This window comes from Callithrix jacchus, chromosome 4 (assembly GCF_049354715.1).
Source record: "Callithrix jacchus isolate 240 chromosome 4, calJac240_pri, whole genome shotgun sequence".
NCBI classification, from domain to species: Eukaryota; Metazoa; Chordata; class Mammalia; order Primates; family Cebidae; genus Callithrix; species Callithrix jacchus.
Window position 1 is genome coordinate 6,954,295 of NC_133505.1, and position 16,003 is coordinate 6,970,297.

General features: G+C 36.2%; 1 protein-coding gene across 9 annotated transcripts in view; it reads left to right on the plus strand.

The window, feature by feature from the left end:
- Positions 1-16,003, plus strand: part of LOC128931694 (uncharacterized) — an 818,901-nt gene that overhangs the window by 362,095 nt on the left and 440,803 nt on the right. For all 9 annotated transcript variants that reach the window (XR_013533632.1, XR_008480428.2, XM_078368202.1 and 6 more), the window contains one exon: positions 6,932-6,995. The gene's annotated coding sequence lies outside the window, so the exon portion shown is untranslated. The remainder of the gene's footprint in view (positions 1-6,931; positions 6,996-16,003) is intronic.

The window sequence follows — 16,003 nt, forward strand, 5'->3', positions numbered from 1 at the left end:
AGGAAACAATGCTGGCAACTCTATGAATAGTAAACTGTGAGTTGTAAGTATATAAGAGCAGTGGTTTCTTCAGGAGCAATGGATTGGAGGGAAGAGTAGTCGTGGGGGAGACCAACTAGTAGGTTATTTTTGTTGTCCAGGTAGGAGTTGATGGTGTCTGAATATATCCAGCTTAAAGATAGAAAGAAGCCCAAGGCCATAATATGTATGTATTTTTAAATAAAGAACAATTATCTTTGCACTTGTTGGAGAGTGCTCCAATGTTTATATTTTTTAAACAGGGAGGGCTAATAGAGCTCTAATTTTCTTCCATTCACCCTTAGAATTCTGTCACAAAATTGTAATGAAGTCATTCATGCATCTTCAATTCATGACAACAATCTACCAGAGAGTTTAATTTTCTCATTTCTGTGATAGAAGGGGCTACTTCTTTATGAAATGATACATACAATTAGTATAGTAATATAGAGAATTTTATACATGTGATTTGTGAAGTTGGGGGTTTTGGCCTGTAATGTTATAATGGAAGAAGTGTTACTATTTTTTTTTTTTTAACCAGGAAAGGCTTGTTAAAACATAATTTGGTATCAGAATTTTGAACTGAATTTGAACTTAGTGGTATATGAATTTGTTTCCCCTTGGTTATATTGGACTACATTCCCCCCCCAAAAAAAAACAAAGTAAAAGCCTTGGAAAAAGCTGCAAACCCTCTTAATGTATCAAATAACCCTTAAAAATAAGTATTTGATGTTAAGTGTGAAAGTCTCACAAACATGGAGATTAAATTTCCCCTGGGACGTTTCTGCATGGATGGAAAACGTGCTTAGCAGAACACCGTTTGGGTTTTGCCTGTTCCCAGAAGGACTGCAAAAGGAAACAGGAATTTAACAAATCCAAGAGCAGCTGAGTTTTTACGTCCTTTACACATACTGTATTTCTTAATTTCTTTTCCAGTCCCTTTAGTTTGATCCTTTTAATATTATTGGATTTTCTAAATTTTATCTACAAAGTCGTAGTTTTAGATGAATATTTTCAGATGAGACCAATTGTGTAACTAGAGGTAAGTGGCAGCCAAGATGCTTCTCTGAAGAGTTTCTGAATTTAAGGTATAATGTCCTCTCCCTGTTTGATAACCATGCCTCCTTCATGACGTGTAACTGTCATCTGACCTAGTGAGGTCAGATCTAGCATTGGGCAGAATTGGGATCTAGTGAGTTAAGTTGGCCCTGGACAAAATGCACCAGTCTCTTTATTGAAGGATTAATGCCATTTCCTGAGTCTCACTATTACTCAGTGACTTTTTTTTGAAATTCTGTACTGGTTTTCATGATGCACTTTCCCTTTAGAGAAAATAAGTGTTCGTGAGGACAGAAAGTAAAAGTTTAGTGTTCATTTTGTATAATGCACTGAGCTAATCACTTACGAATATTACATTAGTATTCTCTCTGACCCGGTGAGATTAGAATTAATTTCCCTTCTTTATAGATGAGCAAACAACTCCTAATGTTAACCAAGTCCAGAATAGAATGGAGCTGAGCTTTACATTTTGGATCTTTTCATGCTCAAAGTTGTTGCTTGTTCTGTTTTTACAGTTTTAGTGATTTTCTTCTATCACTTGAGGTTGGGTTTTCCTAACCGTCTTTCTGCTAGCCATGGGTTCTGCCTTTAGAAGAGCCCCTCGTCCCACGTTTTCACCTAACTGCTCACTTAGATGAGTCCTCTGAAGTTTCCATCATACAGTCTAAGTCAGGTCCTCACTGAATTCAAATGGAATTTGAAGCCACCAGAACGGTGGCTTACAACTGTAATCCCAGCACGTTGGGAGGCCAAGGTAGGCAGATCACTTGAGGCCAGGAGTTCATGATCAGCCTGGGCAACATGGCAAAACCCTGTCTCTATCAAGAAATACAAAATATTAGTTGGGCATGGTGGCATGTGCCTGTGGTCCAAACTACTTAAGAAACTGAGGCAGGAGGATCCCTTGTGCCTGGACAGCAGAGATTACAGTAAGCAGATACCACACCAGGGCACTGGAGCCTGGGTGACAGAGCCACACCATGCCATGAAAAAAAAAAAAAAGACTTTTGAGTTTTTCAATCAGTATCACCAAGAGGGATAGAATAGTTTTAATAATAAGACTGTTACAGTAAGTAGACTATAGTTAACATTAATCAATTGTTCATTTCGAAATAGCTAGAAGAGAGTAACTTAAATATTCCTAACATGAAGAAAAGATAAATATGTAACGTGATTTAATCATATGAGGGTATCAAATTAGCACACGTGGCCCCAAAATATGTGTAACTAGTAAGTATTAATAAACATTTTTAAGAAGTGAAAGAAAAATGGACTTGGATTTTTGTGAAAGTTTGCGTATTTGGTACAGAATTAATAGTAGGTATACGTTTTGTTAGGACATACGTACCAACATCCTGATTTCACATTGTTACATGAGATCTTTGTTAGGACATACGTACCAACATCCTGATTTCACATTGTTACATGAGATCTTTGTTAGGACATACGTACCAACATCCTGATTTCACATTGTTACATGAGATCTTTGTTAGGACATACGTACCAACATCCTGATTTCACATTGTTACATGAGATCTTTGTTAGGACATACGTACCAACATCCTGATTTCACATTGTTACATGAGATCTTTGTTAGGACATACGTACCAACGTCCTGATTTCACATTGTTACATGAGATCATTTTATTTTGGGGATCTAATATAGAAAAATACCCTGAGATGAGAGTGTGCTGAAGTTACGCTTTCATTTTTTAATTTTTCCTTTTATAATGCTTGTACATGTGCATGCGTATATGTGAAGCATATTTTGACCTCTTTTATAGAAGAAGATGCCTATAGAGCACCTTTTCTCTGACATAAGAAATTCTTTGGCAAGAATACAACTGGATTTTCTCAGCTTACTGTATCTCCTGTGAGGCCAGCAGGAGAGAAACAGTTGGCAATTCATTTTGCCAGTTAGCATGCTTCCTTTTCAACATTTCAAATGTGTGGTCCCTGGTAAAATCTTAAACTGAACTTTCATTGTATTCTTGAAATGTTCAGTTCCTCTGCTGTGCATGATTCTCACATATAAAAAAGTTCAATTATAAAAAATATGTTTCCATTATGAGTTGTAAAAAGAAATCATATTATGATTATAGCAATACTCACACCTCAACCAGTGATAATAGAAACCATTACACACCATGTGGTTGGCTTCACACATAACCATTCATGAAGCTAATCCTAAAGCTTTGGGTTATTTGGCCAAATTTCTCTAAATGTCTTCAGTGTCATATCACTGCTGCCATTGTTAACTCTATGTATTAATGTAATCGTTTTTTGAACAGAATTTAATCAAACAATAAATAACTTCTTATGTAACCCTCACAGACATTTTTGAGGCTTTAAATAGGAGACGTGGATACATAGACTCAAAATTATTCCACTTTTCATGGCCTATTTAAACAATTTTTAGGTTGTAGACAGCTTAATGTGGTTCAATTTTTTTAAATACAATTTTTATTTTAAAATCATTTTAAATGTACCTAAAAACTACAAAGATTGTGCAGAGAGTTCTCATATTCTGTATCTAGTTTTCTCTGTTATTGCTATCTCACTTTAGTATGGCACATTTGTCAAATTAGTGAACTTAAATTGATACATTTTTATTATATAAAGTTCATACTTATTATTAAAATTTTCTTGGTTTTATTTAATGTCCTTTTCTTTTTCAGGAGCCCACACAAATTACTACATTATACCTACTCATCACGTTTCCTTAGTTAAACTAACTGCTGTGATTTTTTTTTCCCAGTTTTTCCTTGTTTTTGATGATGTGGGCAGTTTTAAGGAATACTGGTCAGGTGTTTTGTAATATATCCCTCTAATCATGAGAAAAACACCAGACAAATTCCAATTTCTCTGGTGTTTTTCCCATGATTAGACCAGGTGATGGTTTTGGATTTTTTGGGAGGAAAAACACAGAGATAATGTCATTGTCTTTTCATGTTTAAGGGTACATACTATTAACTTACTGCTGTTGATGTCAACCTTGATTGCCTGGCTGAGGTCATTTGTCAGATTTATTTACTGTAAAGTCACTTTTTTCTTTCTCTTTCTCCCATAAAATAACCTTTGGAAAGAAACTACCATGCACAGCAACAGTTTAGGAATGGAGTATTAAGCTTTATCTCGAGTATCTACATAAATTGTTTGAAATGCTTCTGCATGGCGGATTTTCCATTTATTTATTCATGTGTTCATATCAGTGTGGACTTACATATATGAGTATATGATAGATATAAAGATGATAAAAAGAAACTAAAGTAGTATTGGATTATAACAAAGGTATTTTATATATTATATATATTATATGAAAATAATATATGAATTATATATGTGTTATTATATATTATATGCAAAGTATCTCTCAATTGGAATTTGGTGTTTTTCTCATGATGAGACCAGGTGATAGTTTTGGATTTTTTTGGGAGGAAGAACACAGAGATGAACGTCATTGTCTTCACACGTTTAAGGGTACATACTATTAACTTACTGCTGTTGATGTCAGCCTTGATTGCCTGGCTGAGGTCATTTGTCAAATTTATTTACTGTAAAGTCAGTTTTTTTTCTCTTTTTCCCAGAAAATAACTTTTGGAATTATGTATTATTATATATTATATGCAAAATATCCCTCAATTATATGCGTAGTATCCCTCAAATACTATATAATATATAATATACATAAAATACTTGGGTTATAGTTCAATACCGTTTTAGATTCCTTTTACCGTCTTTTTAGCATTCATCATTGAGAATTCTTTTCGTTGGTTCCAGTAGACATTTGCCATATTCCCATTATCGCTTTATAGGTTTTTTATGCTGTTATTATTTCTGCTGTTTTTGGCTGTTAGTTTCATTTATTAGAGAATAGTATTAGAAACCAAGAATTGAGTGTTAAATACTCTCACTGATACAGGGTTTCATTATTTTTAGGCCTTTTCAGCTGACAAAGCAAGGAACCATCTGTATCCATATTTAGCTCAAAATGGTTTCACACTAAAGTTTCCAATTCTAACTCACCACCTCATGCATCATTCTGTCTGTGACCTCCCACTCTTAACAGTGAGGAGCCTGGTTTGCATCAACCTCCATTATTTGCTAAACTGTTCAATGTCAGTGCACATGTGTACTGGTCCATTGCTATTACCCTGTTGGGAAATGTTATCAACCAGTGTAGACTGTTCCTTTTGCTTTTAGTCTCAGAGACTCCGTGAAGGGTGATCTAAGAAAGATTTGCCCCACCGTCTTCAAAGGTGAGGTTGTTTTAGACATTTGTAATGAAGCTACAATATCACCTTCTACATCCCGTCTTGGGATTTCCCAACCTCCTAAATTAAGATCATCTTACATTTTTCATACATTCAGGTTCACTCTTTAATACTGCATATTTTTATGGGCTTTGACAAATCCACAGTATCTTGTATCTGTCATTACAGTGTCATACACAACAATTTCACTGCCCTAAAAATTTCCCTTTGCTTCACCTATTAACACCCCATCCGTGCTACCTAGGAGCCCTGGCAGTCACTGATCTGCTTCTTGTCTGTACAGTTTTACCTTTTCAAGAATGTCCTATAAATGAAACTCTATAATATGCAGCTCTTTCAGACTAGCTTTATCATGTAGCATTTAAGGTTCTTCTTTGTCTTTGGATAGCATAGTTTAATCCTTTGTGTCCCTGAACAGTATTTCATTTTATGGATGTACGGCACTTTGTATATCCTGTTGAAGGACATTTAATTGCTTCCTGTTTTTGGTAATTATGAATAAAATGGCTATAAACTTTCACATAGAGATTTCTGTATGCATATAAGTTTTCAAATCAGTTGGGTAATCTAGGAATGTGATTGTTGGATAATATTGTAAGGCTGTGAGTAACTTTATACGAAATTGCTACTCTGTCTTGCAAAGTGGCTGTGTCATTTTGCATTCCCGGCAGCAATGAAAGTTCCTCATGCCTCATGTCTTTGCCAGCAGTTGGTTTTGTCGCAGTTTTAGAATTTCGCAGTTCTAGTAGTTCTAGTAGGTATGCAGTGATATGTCCTTGTTTTAAGTTTCGTTTCTCTAATGGCAAATGAGGTTGAGTATATTTTAAGATGCTTGTTTGTCATGTATATCTATTCTTTGGACATGTGTCTGCTCAGTCTTTCACTCTCAAATTCAATTGTTTTTCAACCTATTGAATTTTAATATTTAAAGTTTTAAGCTGAAAAGACAATGCGTTCTTGCAGATTGTTTTCTGAGAGCGTGTCCTGTTTCTTTCCCTTCTTGATACATTTTCTATGTGATTCAATCAATATTTACTTTCACTGTGATTTGGTGATAGAAACCCTATTTTTTACTGGTCAAAACCGAAGTGTTACACTTAAGCTTCCTGGGAGTGGAGTGAGGGTCTTGTTACTGTTCAGTAGGAGGTAACCGGGAGTGTTGTGTGACTCCTAGAAAACACCCACCTGTTCCCTTCTCCCCTCCCATTGTTTGGAATGCGGAAATCTTTGCCATAACCTTAGTAGTCATCTTGGCCCTTGAGATAGCGTGCTAAGAAGGGTGTAGACGCAAGATAAGAGAGCCCAGCTCCCTAGTGGATTCGGAGCCTTGCTGCACAACTGCCTGCCTGCAGATGCTTGCATGAGCCAGCAGCAATGCATTTCACATTGTCCACATTACTGTCATTTTAGGTCTGTTAGTTGCAGCAAACCTAATCTTAACTGAAACAGGCCTTGCCCTTGGACCTGCAGAGTTGGTTAGTCGTGCCTTCTACGGGTCCTGTTAGCAGACACTTTGCCTATTGTGTTGTGTTTGGTGTTTTATTGTAATTTCTCATTTCATTATTTTTCTCCCTCATTAGGCTACTAGTTCCATGAAGAAAGGAATCCTGCTTATCAACTTCTTACTCTCAGATCTGGCCAACGGTAAGCAGTTTGTGAATTTTATCAGATGAATCAATGACTCACTAAGTGATGGCCATACAATTAAAAATGTTATGTGAACATCTAAAATTATTTTGCTTATGCTGTTTCCCCAATTATTTAAGTGCCTCAGGACAGAGACTATAATTTATAGCACAAAGGTTAATATGTGTATTATATATATAATACATGCATATATATAATGCATACATACATGTTTTCATATATTTTATACAGATAGAAAATTTTAGTAAATATTTTATAATAGCATAATGAAACTAAATCAATTTAAATTTATAAAAGTTGGGTAAAATGTAGTTCTAATTGAGAAAGCTTAAGTATCAATAAATTAACCATCTTTACACATTTTATAGTTATTGGGAATACAAGAAAAATAGAACTAGAAGCTTTGCCTTCAGAGAGATTAACATTTGATACAAGAATTTAGCAAAACCAGTGTGGTCCCAGACTTGAACTGTTTCAGTAGAGAGGAGGGGAAATGGCGCATCTGGTAAATGGCTGGGTGATTATGAACAGTTTCCAGCACACCAAAGCCACGTGGAGAATAGGCTTTTTGGTGAAATGGAGAAAATAATGAAGAGGCACATGTTAGGCTGGGTGTAGTGGCTGGTACCTGATACCTGTAGTCCCAACGCTTTGGGAGGCCAGCAGACGGTGGGGTGCAAGGAACGGGAAGGGCTTGCTTGAGCTCAGGAGTTTGAGAAAAAGCCTGAAAAACATGGCAAAATCCATCTCTACAAAAAATACAAAAATCATCTGGGCATGGTGGCACATGCCTGAGGAACCCAGCTACTTGGAAGGCTGAGGTGGGAGGATTGCTGGAGCCCAGGAGTTCAAGACTGCAGTCGGGACTGCAGTGAGCCGAGATTGTACCATTGCACTCCAGCCTGGGTGACACAGCAAGACTGTCTCAAAAAAAAAGGCAAGTCTTGGACAAGTTTGGTTATCATTTGTCTCTCACGTCTGCTAATACAATGCAGTTGTTTCAGATAGCTCATTTATAACTTACTACTTTATTAGGAGAAATTATCAATTCATAAAAGACATTATTTTGACATCAAATTTTGAAAGTGAGTCATAGTATTGAGGACTGTATTTGTGTATTTTTGCTGTATTTCATAGCCTGCAGACATTGCAATATATTCCTATTAGGCACACTGCTTGCTTCTCCCTCGTCACTTATCTATAACAAGATACTAAATACACAGTGAACCTAAATAATCTATCAAAATGTAGATTCAAGAATCTTAAAATACTTGAATGCCAATGAATGTACCTTCTTTCTTTCTGGAACCTGGATCCTGTATTCTGATTTCCTACGTTGCTGTGTATTTTTAAAGTACTTTTTCCGCATGAAGAAGAGTAATGCTGTTAGCCTACCACTATCTCTTTCCCCAAAATGGCCTGAATGATTACTCTTGGGAAGGTAACCTTCTATTAATAAATGGTATGAATAGGTATTAACACATCAAATCAATAACAATCCTGGGATTAGGAACTTTTATTACCCCCATTTTAGAGAGGAGAAAACTGAGACACAGGAAAGTGAAATCACTTCGTATAAGTTATATTAAGCTAGTTATGGTGGGAATGGGCATTATAATCAAGGCATTCTGATCTCAAGGGTGTGTGCTTTTAACCACTGTACTACTCTGCCTCTCTGGAATCTTTAGAAATGTATGCCGTAAGTGTACTCAACTATTTATTTAGAGTTTCTAGTTTTTCTGAGATGGTTTTTGGAGATTGACATTTGTTCCTGGAAAATTTCCTGGGAAAATTCCTGCTTCAACAACCTATCCTACCTAATTGTTTCCAAGACCCCTAAAGATGGAGCTTCTGCTAAGTTTTCAGTTTATATATCAAAGTGTTAAAAGAAGTGAAGAAATTTCACTGTGAGACTAGAGTTTCAAATTTTGACTCAAGAGGCTGGATGAAATTGCTATTCATATTTACAATGGTAATGAATTTACTAATCACAATGAGCACATGCACTCAGTCATTTAATGAGTAAATATTTATTGAGCACTGCCTTCTTTCTAGCCACTCTATTATATGCTGGAAATATAAAGAGTCTTCTCCCTTAAGGCATCTGCAGTGAGGGAGACTCATAAAAAGATAATTGCAATATATTACAGCTACATATTTTCATGGAGATACGTGTAAAGCGTGACGGCACAGATTTAAGACAGCAACATCTAATTACAGATTGGAATATAGTAGCATAAGTCAGGAGAGGTAAGGGCTAAGAGAAATCCTAAAGGGTAAATTGATCATTAGTAATTAGAGAAATAAAGAAGAGAGAGATGCACAGTTAGGAATATCTTTTATCTTAGAGATGATTAGTTGTTCAATAGGAGCTAGAGAAGGCAACAGGAAAAGAAATTGTGAGCAAATGAGTAATCAGCATAGAATGTTGGAAGAGAGTCTGTAAGAATATGCGGTGAATTACAAGAGGTTTACAGTGGTAATGATTTCAGTAATCATGGCAAACACATGTACTCAGTGATTTACCAGTGAACACATGCACTCATGCATTCCATATTACATGGAAACTTTAAGGCAAAAAATAGAATTTAGAATTCAGAAGATTGGGCAGAATACTGATTCTGAAAGCTCTTAGATGCCATGTAGAAGAGAGTATACATGAATCTAGGTGATAGAGAGAAAGGGATAGAAAGATTAGATTAGATTTTCCAGATGCTATTTGAAATCATGTTAGCCCAAGAATCTACCTATTATATGCACCATTTGCCTATGGCAAGTAAATGGTGAGATCGAAGCACATTTCTGCAGACTTTGTGAGTTATCTTATATTCAAACATAGTGCATACACACAAAAAGTCAGGATTCTCAGAGTCTTCCCAGAAATGAGAGATGAATGTATGTATAGCCTAAAGGTGCCGAGAACACATTGTGGTCAAGTTTTTGCTTCTAGTGCTTCAAAGAATCTGACAGTCAGAGATGTCTATGACATTTCAGTCCCAAAAGCATGAGCACACTCGGGGTTGTCTACTGAAGACTTAAAAAATTCATAAATTTGATTTATTCCTCTTTGGAATGGTAGAAATAAGGCGTTCTAGAAGTATCCATAACATTGCTGGATATTCTCAAGTGGCATATGTCATCCACGTGACTCTTCACATACTCACCTTATGAAATAGACAAGAAGGTGCAGCATTTCATTTTCATCCTCTTCATTGTCCTTCTAGTTAGTTTTAACTCTACTGTGGGTCTAAGTTCCTTTATGCCCTAGTAATCCCAATACACTCAAGTTTCCAAAAATTCAGGTTTCATTTTTTTATACTTATTTATTTCATGTCATTCTGTGAATTCAAACACAAAGGATATTTTTTTCTTGATTTAAGTCAAATGGTTGCCTAGCAATTAAGATCTTTCCCTATACAGCTTGGCTTGTTCCATTAAATCTTAGTCTTTATTTCATCTCAATATCCGTGATAGGTTTTAATCAAATGTCTTTTGCTGTCTGAGCACTCCTGCTATTTTACTTACATGGACGCTTGCCACATCTCTGTCCCCATATTTGACCCTCTAAAAGTCTGGTCTGTCTGTTTTTTTTTTTTTTGAGACGGAGTCTCACTCTTGTTACCCAGGCTGGAGTGCAATGGCGCGATCTCGGCTCACCGCAACCTCCACCTCCTGGGTTCAGGCAATTCTCCTGCCTCAGCCTCCCGAGTAGCTGGGATTACAGGTACACGCCACTGTGCCCAGCTAATTTTTTGTATTTTTAGTAGAGATGGGGTTTCACCTTGTTGACCAGGATGGTCTCGATCTCTTGACCTCGTGATCCACCCATCTCGGCCTCCCAAAGTGCTGGGATTACAGGCTTGAGCCACCGCGCCCCACCCTGGTTTGGTTTTTAAGGTTTGGTTTAAGCTCTATTTCTTTGAAGGGGCCTTTCTTTACTATTCCAGGTGTTGAAAAGTAAAATAATGAGCAGCAACATTGTTGACAAAATACATGATTATGCTCATGCCCAAACTGTATTTTAGAAATAGGTAGACTTATTTTTAAAACTCTGGAGAGGAAATAGGCAGACACACACTCACATACACCCCCACGCCACATAAAAGGGAAAGGTTAATAGACCTGTACGTTTATACCAACCAATAAATTAGAAAGTAATTAACAGGTGTTTTTGCATAATTCTGATTGTATTAGTTTACTGACAATTGGAATGAAATCAGTTGGTATTTAGATAATCAGATAATGACTGTAGATATGCAAAATAGGAGATTAGTCTATGAAACCTCTTAAAAAAAACCCCTGTATATGAAGCACTGGACAGGCCACAAGATCAATTCCGAGTGGAGCTTGCCTGAAGGCAGAAAGGGTACAAAGACAAAAATACAAGGAATCTCAAAGTGTGTCAAAGTATGTGTGATATATGCGTACATGCGCGCACGCACACACACACACACACACGCACACCCTCAGCATATGTGTTTGAGAACTTCTGAAGGACTGTAGCCCTGCGGCTTTTTCCATTGTCCTTTGACAGGTCTATATGGTGAATACAGCATGTAGCTGTTTGTCTACATGGTCTCACATTGCCTCATCTATTCCCCAGACATTGCTGCAAGCAGGGAACACCGCAATGGGCAAAGATGAAAGCTTGTCCTTCTCATACCTTGTGAGTTGGCCTGGGAATGGAGAAATCCAAGTGGCCTGTGGCTTTGAGTGGTTTTCTTACCTTCATCAGGCTTGCTGATAGTGTGATACAGAACAGGAAGTCAACACCAGACCTTACTGATCCCACTCGGCTCTGATCTGTAGTAATAACGTGTTCTCATACTAATTAGCAGCTAATGATGTTCTCTCTTTAATCATTTTTTTTTTACTCTTTCAATTGTATTGGAGATCTTTGAGGGCAGAGACTCTTTTGTGTAACTATTGCTATTCTCTCAGTGTTTAACACAATGCTTAACATAAAAGTGTGCCATATGTTAACTAATCCCATTTTGCACATAAGTCCAGTGTATTTAAAAACTTATTTCACTAAGGCATAATTTTAATGGCGTGCCATCATCAGTAATTCAGTTTTTATTTGAGACAGTTGACTTTCCACTACATAAAAATAATATTAATTATGCACTTAATATGTTAAAAGTATTTTCACATATGTTATTTAACTTAATTATCACAACCAGAGCCAGATTAAGAAGCAGACCATCTGTGGCATTGCCCGGAGTCCCATTCTGTCAGGCAGTAAAAATCTACAGGCTTTTAAATATCACTGGAAGATAGAGAGATTATTTATCTGAAATCTTCCAAGGTCTCGTTACTCCACATGTAGTTACTCCAGCAGCACAGGCATTCCCTGGGAGCAGGTCAGAAATGCAGAATCCCAGGCCCTGCCCAGCCCACCTGAACCAGAATTGCCTTTTAGCAAAATACCAGGGGCCACATAGAAGATTGAAATCAGTCTCAGGGATCATAGGTGGAGATACACCATAGGAGGCATGCTCAAATAAAAACAGGTGCTTCTAAACATATTTTACGACCAGTGGGTCCAGTGAATTTCAGGGCTTTCCTTTACTAAATTAAATATGCAAATTTAGGGCAGAGAGAAATTGCTCCCAACGTAGCAGAGCCTGAGAATTGCTAGTAAGATCCCCACTTGATTTTCAATTCAGAGCAGCACAGACAGTATTAAAGTACAATTCAAGAAAACATTTAAAAAATGTGAATGTTCAAGGGCACCTTTGCTCACTAATGAAGAGTCCCTTACACTTACCAGCTGACCTGAGCCCTTTCACTGACTGCTCCCCTTCATGGGATGTCCTTTCTCCAGGTCTTTGCTCGGCTGGCCTCTGTCTTGTCATGTAGATTGCCTCTTTGGAGATGTTTACCCTGAACTTCTTTAAAGTAGGCCTGTGATGTCTTTACTACCCTAACAGCGTGTATCACTCTTAAACTTACCTGACTTGTCTTCCCTCCAGTTGTTAGCTCCAGGAGGGAAAGGAGTTTTCTTGAACCCAGAACTCTGGCACATGGCAGATGCTTAATAAATAGTTGCTGAATGAATGAGTCAAGAGATAGTGAGAGTAAAACAGTTGCTAAGAGCAATATACTACCAAATACGATATTAATACATAGGGAGCCGTCTAATGATCACCCACATCTTGAAGTTTGGGCCAGTTTTGCATTGTCTTTTAGGGTTCCATATGAGAGGCAGGATGGTTTATTAGAAACATGGGGCATAGGTGAAGAGGGTTAGAATCCTTTTTCATTGTTTGCAGTAAGTATCCATTGAGTGCCTTCAGTATGACAGGCGCTGCTCTAAGCAACTAGCTGTGCCACTGGTTCACACATGGCTGTGTTCAAGTTACTGAGCTTATTTAAACTTCTGTTTCTCATGTATCAAATGACACTAATAATAGTGCATGTACCTACTTTATAGGCTTGTTGAGAGTATAAATTGGGGTAATGCATTGAAAATGGTTATTGCAGCCTCTGACATATACAAAGCACTCTATATCAATATTAGTTTCAGCAAATTGAGACAGTTGGTGCTTAGGAGGATGAAGAATCTAATAGAAATAATGTTCACATTGTGATAATAGTGATAATAGATGGTATTTGTAAGTAATTTAAAATATTTTTCAAATTACTCTCACTGCATTCTCTTCTCTTATTGCAAGGTTTTTCCTTCATTTTATCTTCTCAGAGAAAATAAATGTGTTTCTTTTACTCGTTTTCATCTTCCCCTGTTGCAGGCCTGTGTTGTATTATGGTGTATTAAAAAGGGAATTTTCTGTTGTTCAATCTCACTTTTTGTTGCCATTTTCATTGAATACAACAGATATAGTGTAAACAAATACACAGTGTACAGCTTGATTAAATTTTGCATGTGTATACATAACAAACATCTAGACTGGACTGTAGAACAAGACCAGAGTCCCAGAAATCACCCCCATTTTACTACCCAGTGAATAGCTGTCCCTCCCATATATCAGTACTAATCTGACTCTGTTATGGATTAGTTTGCTTTCTTTTTAAGTTTACATAAGTGGAGTCGTTCAGATTCTTCTCTGTTTAGCTTCTGTGCTGTATATTAAATCTATGAGAGGTATCCAAGTTATTGTTTATAGTTGAATGGTGCTCATTTTGATTGGCATGTAATATTTCATTGTATAAGTGTATTCGAATTTAGCTATTCAAGGATTCTAATGAGTGTATGCAGTGGTATCACATTGTGGTTTTAATTTTTATTTTCTCAGCGACTTATGATGGGAATGGTATTTTCTTACACTTACTGGCCAGTCTTACATCCTCCATTCAAATCCTTTGTCTACTTTAAAAATTTGTCTGCTTTTCAATAATTGGTTTGGAAGTTTTTTATACATTGTATATAAATGTTAGTTAAATAGATGTATTGAAAATACCTTCCTCCATTCCATGCCTTGGATTTTCACTCATTAAGGGTATCTTGTGATGAACAGAAGTCTTCATTTTAATATAATCCAGTCATCAGTGCTTTTGTTCATGATTGGCACTTCGTAGGTCTGTTTCAGAAATCTTTGCCTACCCCCAAAACATGACTGCTTTTTTGTGATTTATTCTATAAACTTCATTGGTTTTATCTTTCACATTTTCTCTGTTTTAAAGGATATATGTGTGTGTGTGTGTGTGTGTGTGTGTATATCATGTGTATATATATATATATCATATATATGTGTATATACATATCATATATATATCATATATGTGTATATATATCATATATATCATATATGTGTATATATATATCATATATATCATATATGTGTGTATATATATCATATATATGTCTCTATATATCATATATGTGTATATATATATCATATATATCATATATATGTGTATATTTATCATATATGTGATATATATATCATATATATATCATATATATGTATATATATCATATATATATCATATTATATATATCATATATATATCATATATATATCATATTATATATATGATATATATAATTAATATATTTTTATATATTATATATATTTTATATATTTTTTTATATAAATTATTTTCTGGTATAGAATTCTCTTGGAAAAATTTTATTACAGCGCTTTAAAGATAGTATTTCAGTGTCTTCTGGCTTTACAGTTTTACATAAGAAATCGCTTCTGTTGTCTGATAATTACTCCTTTGAAGGAAATGTTCCCTTTATTTCTGATTGTGCTCTAATTTTTTTCTCTTTCTTTTGTTTTCCTTTTGTCTGAGTATAAAGTGCATAGGTGTGGTTCTCTGCCTGTCTTTCCTGCTCAGGGTTTATAAAGCCTTTTGAAGTAGTGATGTGATGCTTTTAGGTTGTTTGTTTTGAAATGTTTTCAATAGTGTTTCTTCAAGTATTTCTTCCTTTTACCACTTCAGTTTAACACATGTTTTTCCCACGTTGCTCTTGTCTTCTGACGTTTATACTTTCTAATACATGTCTATATCTATATAGTCTATCATCTGTCTCTCTGTTTCTCTATCATCTCTCTCTCTCTACCTATGTTAAATTTTCTGGCTTTAATTGGATATTTTATGACTCTTATGGCAGCTATATCCTAAGGTGACCCTCCAGTAAGTCACTCTAATTTGTAATCCTTGCTCTTGACTATGGGCAGAACCTGTGATTGCGCCTAACCAATCAGATATGGCAAAGGTGGTGGAAATTTAGTCCCTGCATTCGATTTTGTTATGTAGGAATGTCTTAGCAGAACTGAGTGAGAGAGTCTCTTTGCTGGTTTGAAAAAGGTGGCCTCTAGGAGCTGAGAATGTTGCTGAATGGCAGCCAGCAAGAAAACAGGAACTTCAGCCCACATTTGCAAGGAGATGAGTTCTGCCAACATCCCAGAGGGAGTTGAGAAGCAGACCTTTCCCCAGTCAGGTGTTGGCTAATGCCACAACCTGCCAGCTGTCACCTGGCTTGCAGCAGTGAGCAGACTCAATTAAACTATGTCTAAACGTTGCACCTATGGAAA